The sequence below is a fragment of the Colossoma macropomum genome, unplaced genomic scaffold (genome assembly GCF_904425465.1).
Source record: "Colossoma macropomum unplaced genomic scaffold, Colossoma_macropomum, whole genome shotgun sequence".
Taxonomy (NCBI): domain Eukaryota; kingdom Metazoa; phylum Chordata; class Actinopteri; order Characiformes; family Serrasalmidae; genus Colossoma; species Colossoma macropomum.
The window spans coordinates 22,396,514-22,414,415 of record NW_023494806.1 but is presented as its reverse complement, the minus strand read 5'-3'; the positions used below and the strand labels follow the sequence as shown (position 1 = coordinate 22,414,415).

General features: G+C 38.6%; 1 protein-coding gene across 2 annotated transcripts in view; it reads right to left on the bottom strand.

The window, feature by feature from the left end:
- Nucleotides 1–17,902, bottom strand: part of kank1a (KN motif and ankyrin repeat domains 1a) — a 79,448-nt gene that overhangs the window by 39,214 nt on the left and 22,332 nt on the right. The window contains exon 2 of one of the 2 annotated variants that reach the window (XM_036598795.1): nucleotides 15,800–15,897. The gene's annotated coding sequence lies outside the window, so the exon portion shown is untranslated. Of the gene's footprint in view, nucleotides 1–7,202; nucleotides 7,223–15,799; nucleotides 15,898–17,902 lie in introns of those variants that run through there. The other variant, XM_036598793.1, reaches the window with a different exon arrangement.

The window sequence follows — 17,902 nt, the reverse complement described above, 5'->3', positions numbered from 1 at the left end:
GCCACTGGACATGTGGGGCATGGGCCTGGGTCACATGACATCTGTCACAGGCTGCTGCTTATGGCAATAGGACCGGTGTTGCACACTGCCACATAACAAGATCAGTCCGTTTCAGACTCAAAACTTGGGTCAGGCTTAAATAAAATTTTGTCTGGCTCAGGTCAGACTCATAACTTAGTGCTGTTAGTTTATTATGAAATCCACTTTATTAAAATGTTAGCAACATAAACAGAAAAGGTTACTCTAAACCACTGTGAAAACCGGTACACCTAACAGGCATTTTTAATGAAAAATAAATTGTGTGTACATTCAGTTGTTACTGTTAAACATTATAAATATAGTGCTGACAAATTACTTAGCTACTGTAAGTTGTAAATAAATGGAAATGGGTCAAGGGTTTGTATATAATTTTTTTTTTAAATAATGGCTTGAAGATTCAATTGGCAATCCAGCCATAAATACCCCAACACTACACAAAACTAGGTGAAAGTACCTTACAAAGTCACAGAAAAGCAGCTAGTAAAGAGAAAGCAGCTACACTAAGATGAGTTATCATCGATCCCTGGAGAGAAGTGAGCTTGTTAAAGGGGTCAGCTACATTCCACATCTTCAAAGAACCGAGGGCAAGCTGGCATGACAAGGCAGTCACCTGACAACTCCGCCCTGACGCTTGACACCAGCAGAATACTACAGAAGTTTGTAAGTCTATGCAAAGTACTACACTTAGATAAGCTGGGGTAGAGAGGAGCCTTAAAATGGTAGAATGTAATGCTTCAGACATCTATTCTTCGTCCACAAATACAACTATGGTCATGCACATACAAAGGCCCAGTTCTCTTACAGAGACACTAAGGATCTTCCTGTGCAAATATTTATGCATATCTGAGATATTTCCACTCTCTTCTTACCTGTCACAGCCTGCACATCACTCAGAGTCAAAATGCTTGCGTGTTCATGAGAGAAGTTGAATAGATAATTCAACATTCTAAAAAGACACACCTCCCATGATTTGCATTGACCGTAAACAGTGGCAGGTGTTGAATTTTTCCTATTCGGCTGCCCACAGCAACACCCAAGCTATGCTCTTTAGTTTTTTGTGAATTGAACAAGGTCATTTTGAAATAAGTGGAAGTCACATACTGGTATTATCTAACCTACTCGAAAGTGATTCCAATTTTTATTTAGGTAATTTCCTTTAGGTACGACATGCAACTCAACATTTCGAAGTACTTCACGATCAACGTCTCACTGTAAGGTTCACTGATTTATTAAGTCTGCATCATGCCACAAGTACTCAACATACTGGTTTGAAATTGTTTAAAACTGACTGGTAAAAAATTAGCTAACGTACATCTTGATTTTCCTGTCTCTCCTCCCTGCTTGCAAATGTAATAATTAGCTGAGTAGAACACAAACTGGGCTTAAAAAAACCTTGCGACTAATCCAGATTGCATTTATACTTTAAGACTTAAAGATCCAAACTAATGTGACTTTTTTGATGAACTCAGATAACCAAAAATACAGAGCTATTAAACTAGCTATTAAAATTAGTGCTTTACTGACTGATAGGATGAACTTGTCAAATGTAATTTGTCAAATGATTGTGGGTGCTCAACTGCTGAATTTCTCAAAGATCCAGCAGAATCATCAGTTCTCAAAACACTTATTTTATAACTTATTTATAACTTAAGTTATAAATATATAAACACAAAATGTCATTGCCTTTATTAAAATAGCTAATACCAATACATCACTTTATATTATTATCATCAGTCAAACCCTAGTCTTGAGAATGACACATCTAGTTTCCAACAACTGTGTATATCACTCCTTGAAGAACACGCTTTCCATATCAACTCAGGCCTCTGTGGCCTCATATTTGTACTTCACACTGTCAAGACATCAGGTTTTAAAACCTGAGTTAAAAGAACTATGAACCATGACCAACTATTTCAACCACATTATCCTGACAAAGAGACTTGAATGATTGCTGAGCGTAATGTGAAACCCCAGGTTCAGGGGGCAGGAGAGGTGCTTAGGAAGAGGTCCACATTTTCAGAGCTGTTCCAGTTCGTTCTCCAGTGCTTTGACGTGGACTGCAGGTGTGTCCATTGTTAGCACACAGCATGGAGGCTCTAGGCACTCTAAGAAAATGACACAAAGCCCAAAAGCCTGGAGGACCAGTCTGTGTAATGCCAGCCATCCTCAGATAAGCATTTCAGGAAGACTGAAGGTAAATATGCACAAGTGACCAACAAGTACCTCCACTGTTTAGACTAAATCAGCAATGAAGAAAGTATGTCACATGGCTAAAAACAATAGTAGGAGCCATGTTGAAGCTTGAAATTTGGTCATACTATGTGTTTATAGATACCATTTTGTCATACAGCGTTAGCAACAACAACAGCAAGTGTAAACGAAGATTGCTTAACAACTCAATGTGAATGTGGCAATGATGTTAGTGTTAAGTTAGGCATGTTAACTCTTAGCAATTTTGTTCCATTACTTGTTAGCTACTTTAGCACTGTAGTACCTGTGCAAAACTAGAGAAGCAAATTTCATACATCAAACATGTTTTGGCTGATTGACTACATTTGGGACAAGGAAAAGACTGTATATTTGATTTCTGGCTGTAGCTTTACATTAATTAAACTTGCTATCTATCTGCTAGCCTTTCTATTAGCAGCCATAGTGAAAAGACTGTGAAATCATTTATCTTATAAGGTGTTGTTTTTTAGACAACAACGTTGAATAAGTGGTGGTAAAAACTGCCAGATGATTACACACATACACCACACCGTCCTACCCATCAATAGCTATCCTTGTTGTTTAGAAAGACAAAGCAGGAGAAGACTGACTGGCAGCTGGAGTTCATTAAGCCAAGTTTGCAAGGGTATGGCCTGAAAAGCCTAAAAAAAAAAATTCGCAGGGAGGGGGCTGCACACCTGTGCGTTCACATTAACTTCTGTTTGGCGGTCGAGATGGAGGCTTGATCTGGCTCCACTTCTTAGCAGCACTGCAACAACCATGCTTTTATTACTAAAGCAGCCATGCAGAGTCTTACCCCCACCCACCAACCCTTCCGAATCCAACTTCAAAGCAACATAACTATCTCGACAAACGAAAGGAAAAGCAGTGAGGTGCCGGAATCAAAGCAAAGTGTTTCCTCTCTCCATTCTTTCTGCTTTTCTCTTGCTTTTCATATAATGCCCTAAATTACTTTCTTGCCATTGAAGCTATTGAAAGTTCTTACTCCCAGAGAGCCCAAATATTAAAGCAGCGTAAATGTCTTCAACACTGTGCAAAGCTAGGCAGGTCATTTTCCAGTAGACACTAGGTTTGAAGAAAAGAGAAACTAATGAGCAAGAAGTTAGAAATGGTTTTCATTTCAGTGTTATTCCAACAGGTGGCTATCAAGGTGGCTAGCATGGCACCAATCTTTAAAATTCCCTAAGCAAGGCATTTGGGATAATAGCCTTCAGTTATGTCAGGTATGCCTTTAAAACACCCTTTAAAAATGACATTACATTGAGGGCAGGATATGGCAAAAATATAACATCATAAAACTGATACTTGAAGACATTTTCATGACAAGATCTGTTTCAAAATATTCAGTTGAGGTTAGTGAACCACTTGAAATGGACAGTAAAATAGTAGTAGTACATTGAAAGAGGCTACAGAAACAGTATTATATTTAATGACTCAATTTATCACAATAACACTCATATATCATATAATCATACAGGCCTCCCTTATATTACATTACCTGACTCCTCTGAGGAATGTGCATCCAGGCTATCCAAACAGTCTGACATTCACTTATTAGACAACTGAAACCCTCAACTGTGAATACTTTCTAATTCTAAAAGCGACTACGCACTCAAGGCTGTATTAGGCCTTCAAACTGAAGAGATACTGCCTCTGTAGAAAACAAAGTAGACCCAACCCCAATGTAGGCCAGCTAAATATACACATTCATTTGAGCCTAGGAGAGAAAATGACTTAATCATAACCACAGCAATGCAAACAGAATCATACGTACTGTAAAGCCTATTTTTGTCATTATCACTGTCATGCCTTGACATTATAGCCATAAACAGCGCCCTCAAGGGAGGTCTTTAAATATATCTAAGTGGAGGAGAAGGGTCTGTTTATCAGTCAAGTGGGCATTAACTTGCACATTCGGAGGACCGTTCCTGTTCCTATCCTTCACAACATGCTGGTACTTAAAAAACAGGATAACAACTGTTGTGCTTTCAGATAAAGAGATAAATAAAGCATTAAACATGAAATAGAACACCTCAGTGGTGGCCATAAAAGTGCGGTTATTAGAGTAAGATATTCAGTGTGTATTTGAAAACCAAACTGAATGTGTTGTTGGCTACCAATATAAGAAAATATGCTCCATCTCATTTTTCTTAAGTTAATTTGCTTAAGCCAAGTAAATTCTTATTTGCTTAGAATTATCTACATATACTGAATATAATATGAAATGTATTAATAAAATATTTTATTATGTATTAAATATATTTATATCCAAGTTTTAAAATATAAATAATTTGTTACATTATACCTAAAATCTTGCTTAAATCTCCTCCAAACAAAATTGAGCAAGCAACCCTATTTTGCTCAAATGATCTCTCAAGAAAGCATTTAAAGATCAGGATATGCTGGATGTATGTGTGCATTACAGTATAAATGATTTCACAAAAGGGATCTTCCTACTCCTTCCACTCTATTAGAAGTTAAAGCAGCATTCCTTTGTAAAGGGCAGCCACATTCCTTGACATACAGATCCTGAATGTGTGGAGCAGACCTCCTGCAGGCTATAAGCCTATTCTTTTTACTTCACTGAAGAAGGTCACTACAAACTAAGCTAAAACATGAAGAAAAACAATAGTTTTCTATTACGAATAAGCAGCAAGATATTTTAATTTGCCTGGCGACAGCTGAATACCCAGGGCTTGAAGGCTGAGGATTAGAACGCTGGTTTGGAATTCTCCTCTGATTCCAGAACCCAGTCTAATTTAGCAACTCGCTTTATCTGTTCAAGCATGGCTAAAACCATGATCTCTCTCACACACACACACACACACACACACACACACACACACACACACACACACACACACACACACACACACACGCTTTTGAATAACTCTCTACAGCTTGGAGGAGGACAGGTCGAAGAAGGCCAACCTTAAAATTACTTCCCCAGAAAAGCAAAGTGATAGTCTATTTCTGCTAAATTACAAGCCTTGCTAACAAAAAAAAGCCACAACATACTTCATTTTTAATTTCCCAGAGCTATTCTTTGAAGACATTATTGTGATTTTGTCAGGCTGAAAGAAAACAAGACGTGAGGGGAAACACATTTTTGCTGAACTTTGAAAGACTCCTGGAAGACACCATCCTTCCAAACGAAAGAATGCAGAGAAGCCTTAGCAGTTAGTCTTCTCTTGCTGAAAGATACGACTGGCACCTTCCCTCGTTTCTCACTCCCTTTTTTTTCCAGAGTGAAAAGACAGTGCAAAAAAGCCTCTGTTCAGCCATTCTCCCTTAGCAGAAATACAGCTCGCTGATTAGGATCCTACTATCATTCACTGTGTGGACCTAATGTAAGTTCTCTGACAATATATATGGGCTAAAGCATGTAAGTATTAAAAGGTCCATTCAAGTGGTTTGCTTATCCAAGTTGGCTGGCTTATTCTCAGACAACACTGCCACCTAGAGGTATGAGCTCAACATGAAAGTTAGAGTCCGTGAATTTGACAGTCATACATACAAGGGTATATATTTAAGTATATTTAAGTTTTTTTTAATTTATTTACATATTAAAAATCCAATTAACCTATGCATTATGTTTAAATTTCATGATGAGTAGTAGAAATGGTAGACTAGTATAAATTGTCTAAAATTACTTAAACTTGTTACATTAATTTCTATTACATTAAAGGGGAAGTCCACCAATTTTCAAAATTTCTGAAAAATTCAGTCCTTGAGATGCAAACAGAGTTCATCAGAGTGGTTTGGTGTGAAATGGTTCATTGTTGAGACTCAGATTTCTTTACAGTGGTGGTGATAGAACCAGGGGTCACTATGTCTACAACACAAATATAGCCATTTTTTTACTATCCAAAACCACCAGTGAACCTACACATGTCTTCTGAGTTTATACATACATACACACATACATACATACATACATACATACATACATACATACATACAATGCTGAAGATGGTAAAATAGAGGAAAATCGGAAAAGAAAAAAAAGAAAAAAGATTAATTTTTTGCTTTCCAACACTCTGAATGTACCCCTCCTCCTTGAATGGATTAAATGGATAGAAAATATCTAATCATTTCAGGTAACAAACATTAACAAATAACAAATATTCTGTGAGGGAGATGTAAGAGGCATTAAACTCTTCAGACATCTGATTCCTATCACCACCACTGCAAACAATTCCAACCTGGTCAGTTTCTCTAAAATGGAGCATTTCACACCAAACAACTCTCACTTTGTATACCTCATTTAATTTTGTAGAATTTTTGAAAAATTGGTGGAGCTCCCCATTAACATCTATTACATTAACTTCTATTACTTATTTCCCTTGTTTAAGAATTGGAAGATTACTCGATTACTAACAATCATCAGTGACATTCTAACTTAAAATCCTTAATCAAAGCATCAAAAGATGTCATAATACTAATTTAGCATACACAGCCATTAGATTAGCTTTAACCACAGCCAGAAAATTAAACACTGAAAAAAGATCAATGCTACCTCAGAACCCATGAGCAGCCATGAGTGCTCTACATAGATGTGGCCGTTTCTTCCGTCTCTGTGGATGAATGGAAGATGACCGAGGTGTCCAAAAAATAAACAATTTAACAAACACTTTGCTCAACTCAGAAACACATTTTAAACTAAAGCCTTCTAAAAATTGCTTAAAAGCAGCAGGCTGTACAATAGGCAGCGTGCAGTCAGGTTGAAGCCCAGGCTGACACTGCCTACAGCCTCTGGCCAAACTCACTCAACAATGTCCCTGCCCCCCTTCACTCCACACTGTGTACCCCAGAGACAATTGGAGGGAGGTGGTTGTAACTCTGTCACACACACACTCTCTGTCCCACATATACACACACACACATGCACACATCCACTCGCAAGTTCAAACTCTTTCTCTCTTTAGCTTTACCCTTGTAGGTGAACTCCATGCATCTTACTGCCTCTTTTCCTCCACTTTCTCCATCCCTTCTGTCCCTCCTTCCTCTCTCTTTGTTATCTGCTCCCCTCTGTCCAACTGCACACTTGACCAAGGACAGGCTGGAGCCAGTTATTTATTTAGCTCTCCACTGGAGCCAGGCAGACTGAAGGGCCCAACACTGGTTCTCCAGAACCCATAATGCTCTGAGATCAGACAAGAGAACAACAAAGAACACTGCATAACAGCCAAACTTTGGGGTTACCCCATGAACAAACATATAATTCAGAATATAAAACACATTGGTGAATCAGTAATGTGACATGATTAAAAATTGGCCTAACATCTGTTGGATTACACAAACACCATGATTCATCACATAACCACAGAAACACTCAACTGGAGCTGTGATTTGTCAATAAGCTCGCAAATATTGAGTATTGCCACCTTCTGCCAGTCTTAACTGATCAACTTATGATAAAAAGAAAATGACATTTTTGGTAAAATCATGGCTTTGCAGGCCCATATCATGGAGTATCAAATTAACATCATATCTACCTTACTATGTAAGATTTTCAAAACATATGGAACCTAAGCTGCAAAAAACAGCCTGTTTTGAATTTACTGTTTTTGTGATACCAACACATTCACATATATACACCTATTAGGCCTACACTAGTTTAGTCCCGCCCATTCACACTGAGGTTTTAAGGAGTGTTTCAGCCCAGACTGATTTTTGGATGAGGTACAAACACAGGGCAGCCAATCAGAACAGAGCTCATTTATATATATCAGTCTTAAGAGAAAGTAACAAAAACAGTCTGTTTAATTCTAATGGACAAATAGAGGTCATGTAAAAATGTGAAAATTAGGGCTGTAAAACAATTAAAATAATGAATTGCAATTAATCGTATTAGTTCGTTATAATTAATTACGATTTATCGCATTTGTTTTATTTGTTCTAATTTACTAGAGAATGCTCCTTCCTCCCATTTAAAAAGCAGTGCATTTTATATGAGTGGACATAGTAAGGTATATCAGAATATATTTATTTCCTTCAATAATTTGACTTAGACTTTAACTTAAATTCATATGAACACAGAGTGAACATGAAAATGGGGTGAATGCAGTTTCCAGTTTTCACCACTGACATCTAGTGACAGTAAGTGTCTGCGTGCTCCAAATCCTCAGCGATTAAGTCTTAAGCTTTCCACTTTGCTGTTGCTTATGCTAGTTTGCGAGTCGTTGATTTATCCAATTATCTCCTGCAAGCTCTGTAGCTCTGTCGAAGGCATCCTTTGATGATTACATTACTGATATTGCCAGCATCAGCAGTGCTTTTGCTTGTAAATGATACTTTCGACTTCACACTCTTCAGCAATAAACACAGTATATGGAAACTTTCATGAAGTGAGCTATCAATAAAAGTCACCATTTAAAAGCTATATTTGAATGAGAGTGCTACAGACTTGGAGTCATAGCAACAGCACCTAAGCAGCTGTACTTCGGGCTGGAACTATGGATGGTTTAAAGGGTCAAGCTATGAAAATGCATCCATAGTGTTAAAATGAAAACAAAAATTTAAGATATAAGCCCTCTGAGAGGTTAAATCAATTCATATGGAGTTCTCAATCTGGAAATTTATCTTGATCTTCAGCTGCTAGTCAAATTACACTGAAACGTTCCATTTTTCAGTGGTCAGGACACAATGGCTTAAATGTTTGCTTAGCTCCAAGAAATTCCACAGTCTTTAATGGGCTGTGTGACCTTCAGAGGATGTCCTGGTCAACCCTGAGATGCAGGCTCTTCTCCTTCTTCTTTAAAAAGCAACTCAAAAAAACAAAGAAATGAGTGTAGTTAAAATGACATGTGACCAGCATGAACTTTTTCACCTCAGAGTTCAAACACTTGTAGTCAGTGACCTGTCAGCACACTGGATTGACTGGTGAAGTGTCTGGTTACCTCAACTAAAAATCCCATACTGATGGGTGGCCAATTTAATTGTAGACAGCAGCTCCTTTTAACAGGCTGTCAAGCAATTTTGCCGAAGACTGATTAGCTTGGGTTGACCGCTTTTAAAATTCAGAGGCATCCGCTAACAGAAAGAGCAAGAGATCCATGTGCCTACTGTTTATCGCTCTGTATATTTATTGTCTGACATATTTATTGTATATTCTGCACTCTTTTCACAGTGTTGTGTATCTGCTCTCTATGTAGCCATCTGTAAATGTGCTGCTGTTGGGTGTTGCACCATGAGACTTGAAGAACGACATTTTGTTCCAATGTATAGTTATACTGAGGAATGACCACTTGACAAACGGAGACCGCCAAAGAATCAAAATGCATATGAAAAAGAAAGTAAACATGATGCTAACAATTGATCTAGCAATATAAACACAGGCAATCGGTGAGTTTTGTGGAGACTTCTAGGTGACGGACACATCAGGAATGTTAGACCATAGCCTATGGTGGAAAGAAATTTGGACCAAACGCACTTTGTCAGGCTTAATTAGAAGTGAGTTCAAAAGGAAGTGGGCTTTGTTCAAGCACTCTACACGAGTTGGTCAGGCATTAAATGGTGCTAATGAGAGAGGGAACAATTTGGAGGGATTAGGCTGGGAAACGGGAGGAATAGGTCAGTGTATCCCTTAAACTTAGACCTAAAGCCCCTGGAGCAGTACTTAACTCCATGACAGGCCAGCACACAAAACTGTGCCTCAAATCGACAGCGAGGAGCTTCTTGTTACCATGATTGCTGACCCTAGTGTAATGAGCAGCTTGAGAACTGCTAGCTTTGGCCTTCAAATGTGAGGCTGAGGCTTTTCTAACAATGCACTGAAATGTCCAAATAGAAGGTTTGTATGACTGACCTGGAGAACTTCTTGTGAAAGTATGTGAATTCACCCGTTCCCTAGGCTTACCCAAAAAGCCATCAACTAGAAAGAAAAGTGTCAGATCTGTCTCCCGAAGTGTTTTTTTCTCAAAGTGTAGCCTTGTGGCTGGATCATAAACAGGCCTAACCCACAGTGGACCTCTGTAGAAGCAACACATTAGCATTTTACACAATCACTATGACACAGGACCCCTTCAGGCCTGCTTCTGCATAATGATGAATCAGCTCTTTGCTGTGCGACTGGTCCCATTGTTTTCAGCTTGAATCCATATTCCAAATCCACGTCTACTGTTTATGCACCTCCATCTGCTGGGCACAGAGCAGACCAGCTGTTCGTCCCACTCTCCAGCCCTCTCCACTGGCCTCAGAGTGCCACTAACTCTCCCAGCAGTCATCACTGACATCGCCATCCTTTTGTCTTCAGCCACGGAGGTAGCCCAGAGGGACATAATGAGGTGACATCATGGTCAGGGGTGATTAAATACCCTCTTTGCTATTCAGATGGGTATCAGGCATGACGATGGACGGGGGTTGGGTGGTGCTGTTTAGGACTAACCGACATGAGGGGAAAACATATTCCCATGGCTAATTGATAGTCATGTGCTATCTCAGCCTGAAAGCAAACTGGCACGAGAGGTTAAAGGTGGGACCAGCAAAGACATTGTGTAGTTATCTTGATGCTTCCGATTGCTGAAGATAGCTTTGGTGTGAACAAAAGGTAAAAAGAAATCCACTTGCTAACTACAGGAGTTACGCCTTGACAAATGTCTGACAGACATGTTGACATCATTATTTAAAGCAATTCTTTGAAAAATAAAACAAAGTAGTCAGTTAATACATCCATGTGAAATATTCGAACGTTTCAAAACTATACACATCGAAAATGACACGTTATTTTTTTGGATTCAACAGGTTTTTCAAGTGGCAAAAAACAACGAACAAATGGGCAATATCTTCAAGTGACTAAACTGATCCATCATCTTGGTTTTTGCCATTCCAACACCAAAGACAACAGCGTCTGGTCGGTGAGTTCATGTTGCCTGTCAAAATTAGCAAAAATCAGAGGGCAAATAAAATATAGTCTAAAAAAATCACTTTAAGAGCGCAAGGGATCCTCAGTTGCACTCGTGTTCAAATTAAGTTATTACTGATGTCTGATAAAAAAATGACACCGATAAATTACACTCCCCTTACATCATCTAGTAAGCAATCTCAAATGAACTTGCTGTGGTTCCTGACACTCATGACATACGATCTACAAAATTCTGAAACCACATAAGCAAGTCTATTTGAGATAACTTGACTGGATGCAGCTGAGGTAAGTGTAATGATTTCAGCATGCAGTTTTCATGATGCTAACTGATGAAACATAAACTTCCATTACTTGCTAGCTTCACAGCTCCAGTACAAAACTAAAGTAAACTTCAGACATCAAACAGGTCTTGGCTGGTACACTATAATTACGTTTAATGGAAAAACATTCAATTTGATTCAGAGCCAAAGACTATTTTCCACACAAATTACCATTTCAGTATCTAACAACAGCAAGGCCTACTTATTTCAATGCTCACTTGCTGTGTCTCTTTATCTCTTTCACTCTCACACAAATACCCTTTCTATCTGGGAATCCTCTGTGGGCCAGCAGTGATGGGTCTGCGATTTGTCTTATTGCAGAGAAGAAGAGAGACCTCACGCTGTCCCATCTGCGGTGGGCACAGAGAGAGGGGCACTCTTAATCCTGTTTGGGGGAACTCCCTTTTGCATACTCTCTCTCTCCACCTGTTATAATCCCTAAGCCTTCCAGCCCTGGGGATCGTCTGCCCTTGCTGCTGCTCCGTAACAGCACTCCTGACTGGAACGAATGCAGCGGCCGCACAGAACAACAGCAGAAATTTTAATTGCTTCCTGTGGTAAAACCAAGGAAGGCTGAGGGAGCCTCTGTTAGAACAATACAAGCACAAGAAAGAGGGAGTACAGAGATAAATGAACCAAGTTACTTCACAAAAAATATTTGTCTATTAAAAATTAAACTACTTTTCAACAGACTTAGTTGCATAAAGTAAACCAGAAAGCTATTTTTCTGAAATTTCTTTTAATATTTAATTTAGAAGCTGAATACATAAGAACACTTAAAAGTAACACATGAAAAACATCAATAACTATTCCAATAAAGGACAGTTTAACCATAAAAGAGGCAATGTCTTAAGATTTTATGTAGTCAAGACAACAGAAAGTTTAACTGAAAGTGCATGCAAATGACAAATCAAGTACTGATGTATTATTCTTATTACAACTACTTTTTTTAATTATTGTCCACTTGTCACATTTGTGTGGTTTTATGTACCAAAAATTGTTACACAATTTTCCAACCTCTTTTAATTCCTTAAAATTAAAGGATCTTTTTGTTAATGTGCCTTTTAAGACTGACATATGTAAAAGCGCTCTGTTCTGAGTGGCTGCTCTGTATTGAACCTCAATTAAAAAAGCAGTCCAGGCTGAAATACTCCTTATAACTTCGGTGTTAATGGGTGGGGCTAAACTGCTGTAGGTTAATATTTAGGTTAATACATGTGCCATTTTTGTGACATCACAAAACAATGAATTTAAAATTGGGCTGTTATTGCAGCATAATTTCCATATATGGACAGTATGGACTGGAAGGTGAATGGTACTTTTTGAAACTTTAAAAAAAGTTTACATACTATATCAATCTCCTATGTCAAAAAATTTGACTTTTTGTGATAAAGATCCTTTACATGCTCCATTACATGTTTACTAAAGTAAACAAAATCTCATGTTAAAGGTACACTAAGCAACTTATGGTTCGGTGAAACTTCATAAAATTTTCATGTACTCATTTCCACTTAGTTGCAGACGATCGGCTGAGACATGTTTGGGGTCCAAAATCGCCTTCTTTAGTTTAAAACTGGAGTGGAGAGACTAACATTGTTAACAAACAATGTAGACATCCAAATAGCTCTGTTTCTGTAAAAATGCATAACTTCTGTTAGACTGCACCCAGGCCTTCATTAAGGTTGTGCAGACTTGTCAGTGTGGTTTTAGTCACAGTATGACTTACAGTGAACTAAAAAAAAAATGAACAAAACTTCAACGTGTAGCTGAATGCTGCAGCCACTTTAAACAACAGGGTCTATATTCATGAACCACTACATAAATATAAGATGAAGATGAAGATGAATACAATCATGAAGAGTAGGAGTGCTGATCTAGAATTAGTATTTGTGACCATGACCGTCATAGACACAGAGGTACCTGATCTAAGATCAGCCGAACCGCTTCTAAGTGAGACACAATATAGAGCAACCACTCGGGACAGAGCTTATTTACATGCATCAGTCTTAAAAGCACCTTAGCAAAAACAGGTTGTTTAATTGTAAGAAATAAAGAGTTGGAAAATGTTCTTGTAACAATAACTTAAATTCACAATACACATCACAATACTTGGACACCCAGACACAATATAATAGCTGGTGCTTCTTTTAAAAAATGATAAAATGATATGAATAAAATCCCAAAGTGGATCTCAAAGGAAAAATATAATAATATACAAGAAAGAATGTGTAGAATATGGCCCTTTAACAATGGGTGCGCATTTATATAGTTCGAGTCCCTTATATTGTTGCATTTGAGTTCCGGTTCACTTAGCGTTTATACTGACATATTTGACATCGAATCGAAAGATGTAAGTAAAAGTCAAGCAAGTTTTCTTATTATTAAAGTACAGCAGGTGAAAGTAAATAAAACACAGCGCTAATGCCAGTAACATCAGCAGCGTGAGCACCGGAGGACACCTTTAGCAGACTGCGCTGGACAGTGCTCAAGAGAGAGATAAATCAACAGCCTGCAAACTAACAAAAGCAATGCCAAAACTAAAAGCTTCAGTTCCCCTGGAAACAAGTAGAAACATGTCAGAAATGTCTGTTTTCCACATACCGAAGAAGATCTGCTAAAAAAAAGACGACGGTCTATTCGGTCCATACTATGTTCATATTTCAACCAAACAGCACCAGATATTGCTTGGAAGTGGACCAAGACAAACTTCCTCATGGGGTCTCGGTCTGCCTATTTGGATTGCTTGGAGGCATTCTCATTAGTTCCAACAAAGCATATAAACATTATATTAAATAAAACTGAATTGTGAACATACTCTATTATTCACTATTTTCTCTCACTCCTGGATGTTAAATATCCATTGGAAAGTCTTTAGTACTTTATATGTAGAGTTTTTTTAAGCATAATATACAATTCCCAGTTCTTCTGAGAATTGGTCAGGTGTGTGAGCAGGCTCTGGCGTGCGGTTACACTGAAACACGCAGTGAGTGCTGTGGCTGACAGCGTGTCAAAAGCATCCGGACATCCATTCACAAAGCTAGCACGCTCACAATGGAGCTCTGTCTCAGATGGAGCACACTGAAACCGCAAACATCCCCTCCGACTAAAACTGACACCCACCACGCTTTTACATGTAAAGAAATAACGTGATCCAAATCCTATCACATTTTCACTGATGTCTTCAAAAACACAGAAGGCATAAAAACGTGTTCATAATTAGAAAAGTCAAACCTGTTGAAACAGAACGTAAATACACACACATCTCATATATATATATATAATGTATTGCTTAATTATCTAATTGATAGGGGTGTAACAATACACAAAATTCACAAATACAAACAATACACAAATCAGCAAAAACAAAGTGGCTGAAACTCCGCCTTATGTTATTATGTTAGTGCTTCAATTTTCATTTTGTTAGTGCATTCAACACTATAAATGCACAATATTTTATAATAACACGCTGGTAACACGTTAATATGTTAGGCCCAAGATACACGTACGAGGAGGGTGCTTTTCCTTTCTGCTCTCGATTTTGAGGTAAAGAGGATATTGTCAGAGGATCTTCCTTCTTTGTGGGCTTGCTTGCTTATTTTTTATTTTACTTAATGTAGTTCAATCACTATTAAAATGAGTATCTCCAGTCTGTTCAAGGCATTATTTGATTCCACCTGTGTGTGTTGAATAGAGAGGCTCGTACAAAATCATATAATATGATAAGTTGTTACACTACAAGTAATTCAGTGTGTAACCATATAATTACATTGAAACAGTACAGCAAATCAACAGTAATAGCTGCAGACTTCTAAGTAGGGGTGACTGACATTGCAAAAATATAATACCATGATACTTAAAAACATTTTCACAATACACATCACAATACTTGGACACCCAGACACAATATAATAGCTGGTGCTTCTTTTAAAAACTGCCACCAAAAACCCTGACTGCAACTTGTCATATACTATTTATTTAGCTGTCTTTGTCATAAAACTTACAGTTAGACAGTATTGACGATATCCATAGTACACGAAAGTATATTGTTTAGTGTTATGATTATATTCACAATAACAATGTATTTCATCTACTTCTAAGGGATAAATGCTTTACTCAAGGGAACAATGCCAGCAACTTTTGACTGGACTTGGACCCCTGACCTCTTAGCCATAACCAAGTTCTCAGTCTGCTGAGCAGGACAATGTGAACTCAAGGGCAGACATGTTATGGTTGAACACACATGCCACACTGGAAAGGAGCGTGTGAAACAACCATAAAGAACCAGATAAAGTGAGCGAGAAGTTAAGGACATACGGGTATGCAGGTGCAGATTAAGGAGAATCACCTGTTGTTGAGACGTGTGCGCTCACAGCTTTCAGAAACAAAGCTCCTCCAAAGAATAGAGTGAGGGCAGGAAACTCTTCATGGGTTGACAGCTTTCGCCTAAGGAAAAGAATGAGAAGAGAAAGTCAAGTTGGGAGGGTGAGGTCATTGGTAGCATGACTTGTTTGACAATGAAAACAAGACTGAAATAAAGCAATGTTTGTTCAGAGGCATAAAGGTGGTAGGTTCTTATGACGACAATGATGTTATTTGAAATGTCAAGCTCTACGGAGGAGTGGATGACCTGGCAAAAATATAATATCAACAGTGTTTATTGACAATGGTTTGTTAAAGCATTCTCAAGCCCACACGGTGACATCCATCACAGAAACATGCTTGTTTTGAACGCATTGCCGTCTGAGGGGCATTCACTTGTGGTCTTTGGCCTTGTCCTTTATGCATGGAGATTTGTTCAGATTCCCTAAATCTCTTGATGATTATTAGGTACTGTAGAGGGTGAAATACCTAAAATTCTTGCAGTCACCCCCTGAGGAACGTTAGTTTTGGATTTTTTGCTGATTCTTTTCTTTTGTCAAAGTGGTGAGGCTCGATCCATCCTATCCCCATAGTATGTAAAACACCATTCAATTCTAATTCAAGCCAAAATAAACAGATAGCATGTTTACTGTACTCCAAAACTACAGAATGTTTGGGTGACCTTGGGCTACTTTTAGGGCTGAATGATGAATCATTTTTTAATCGAAATTGCGATTTTAATGGATTTTTGGAATCGCAGGACCTACAATTTGAATTAGCTAATAGCCTGCAAATTTTACAAGAGAAAAAAAAACAAACGCGCAAACTTCCTTCTGATGACCAATCAGAACCCGACAATCATGCATATGCCCTGACTGACAAAGAAGCACAACTATTAACAAGCAGCTTGGTGCTAGGTGTCAGGGAAAAAATGAGCACTTTATCTGAGCAAGCGAGTGAGGCCCAAGGTCCGGTGGAAGAGCTGCTACCAAAGAAAAACAGCACATCATGTGTGACGGAGTGTTTTGGTTTCAGGAAAACTGACATGCGTCAAAAACAGGTACTGTGCAAGACATGTCGAACATCGGTGCTAACCTCACAAGGCAACACCACAAACCTCAATCAACATTTGAAGAAGCATCACAGACATCTCTATGATGAGTGTATATCTAAAAGGTCCAGCCACGAACCCCTACCTCAGTCACAATTTCTTAACGTGACGGCCAGGCAAACCTCCATTACACAGCCGTTCAAAAGCATCATGCCATATGAAAAAAGCTCACGAAGGCACCGTAAGATAACAGACGCTGTTGCGAAGTACTTAACTAAACACACGGTGCCAAACACTTGACAAAAGATACCAGATTCCCTCTTGCACATACTTCAGCCAAGTCACTTTTCCAGAACTGTATGCTTTGTAGTGGGTGCAGGAAAAAAATCGATTCTTAGATGCATCGCGATGCGGACGTGAACGATTCTGAATCGATTCACAAATGTCAAAAATCGATTTTCTAAATATTTTATTTTTAACGTAATAATTACGGAACGCAAAAGGCGGAACTTGGAAGTGGGTAAGTGCAGCGCCTGGACAGTCTGTGGCAGCACATAACAGAAACACTACTGGATGAGCGAGAAATCCGACCGGCTCCCTCTGCATTAAAAGCCAGGTTAGGTCAGGAGTCACAACACAAATGTTCAGAAGAGCCATTTTGTCTTTCAACAAAAATCAAACCACCTTGGGAGCCGCAACATTTAATGTCCAGTATGTTATAATGTCCTAGTATAGACTAAACAATATAAACGAGAGCGCAGATCTACTTTGCTCTGCTTTAAGCTTCGTCTACAGCCGCTTTCCTCCCATCTCCGCCAGAAAATTTATCCTCAAAACTAGAGCAGTTTATTGTAAAATGTCTCTCAACATTCGGCTGTCTTACAAGGCTGAAGTCGCTTCTCATTCTCCAGCTTCTTGTTCGAATTTTCCCGTTCCACCTTAAATTCTGACTGAGGCGCCGAATGTAAATGCGGCACCATTTATGGTGGAACGAGAAAATTCGGAAGAGAAGCGACTTCATCTTTGCGACTTTTTGCT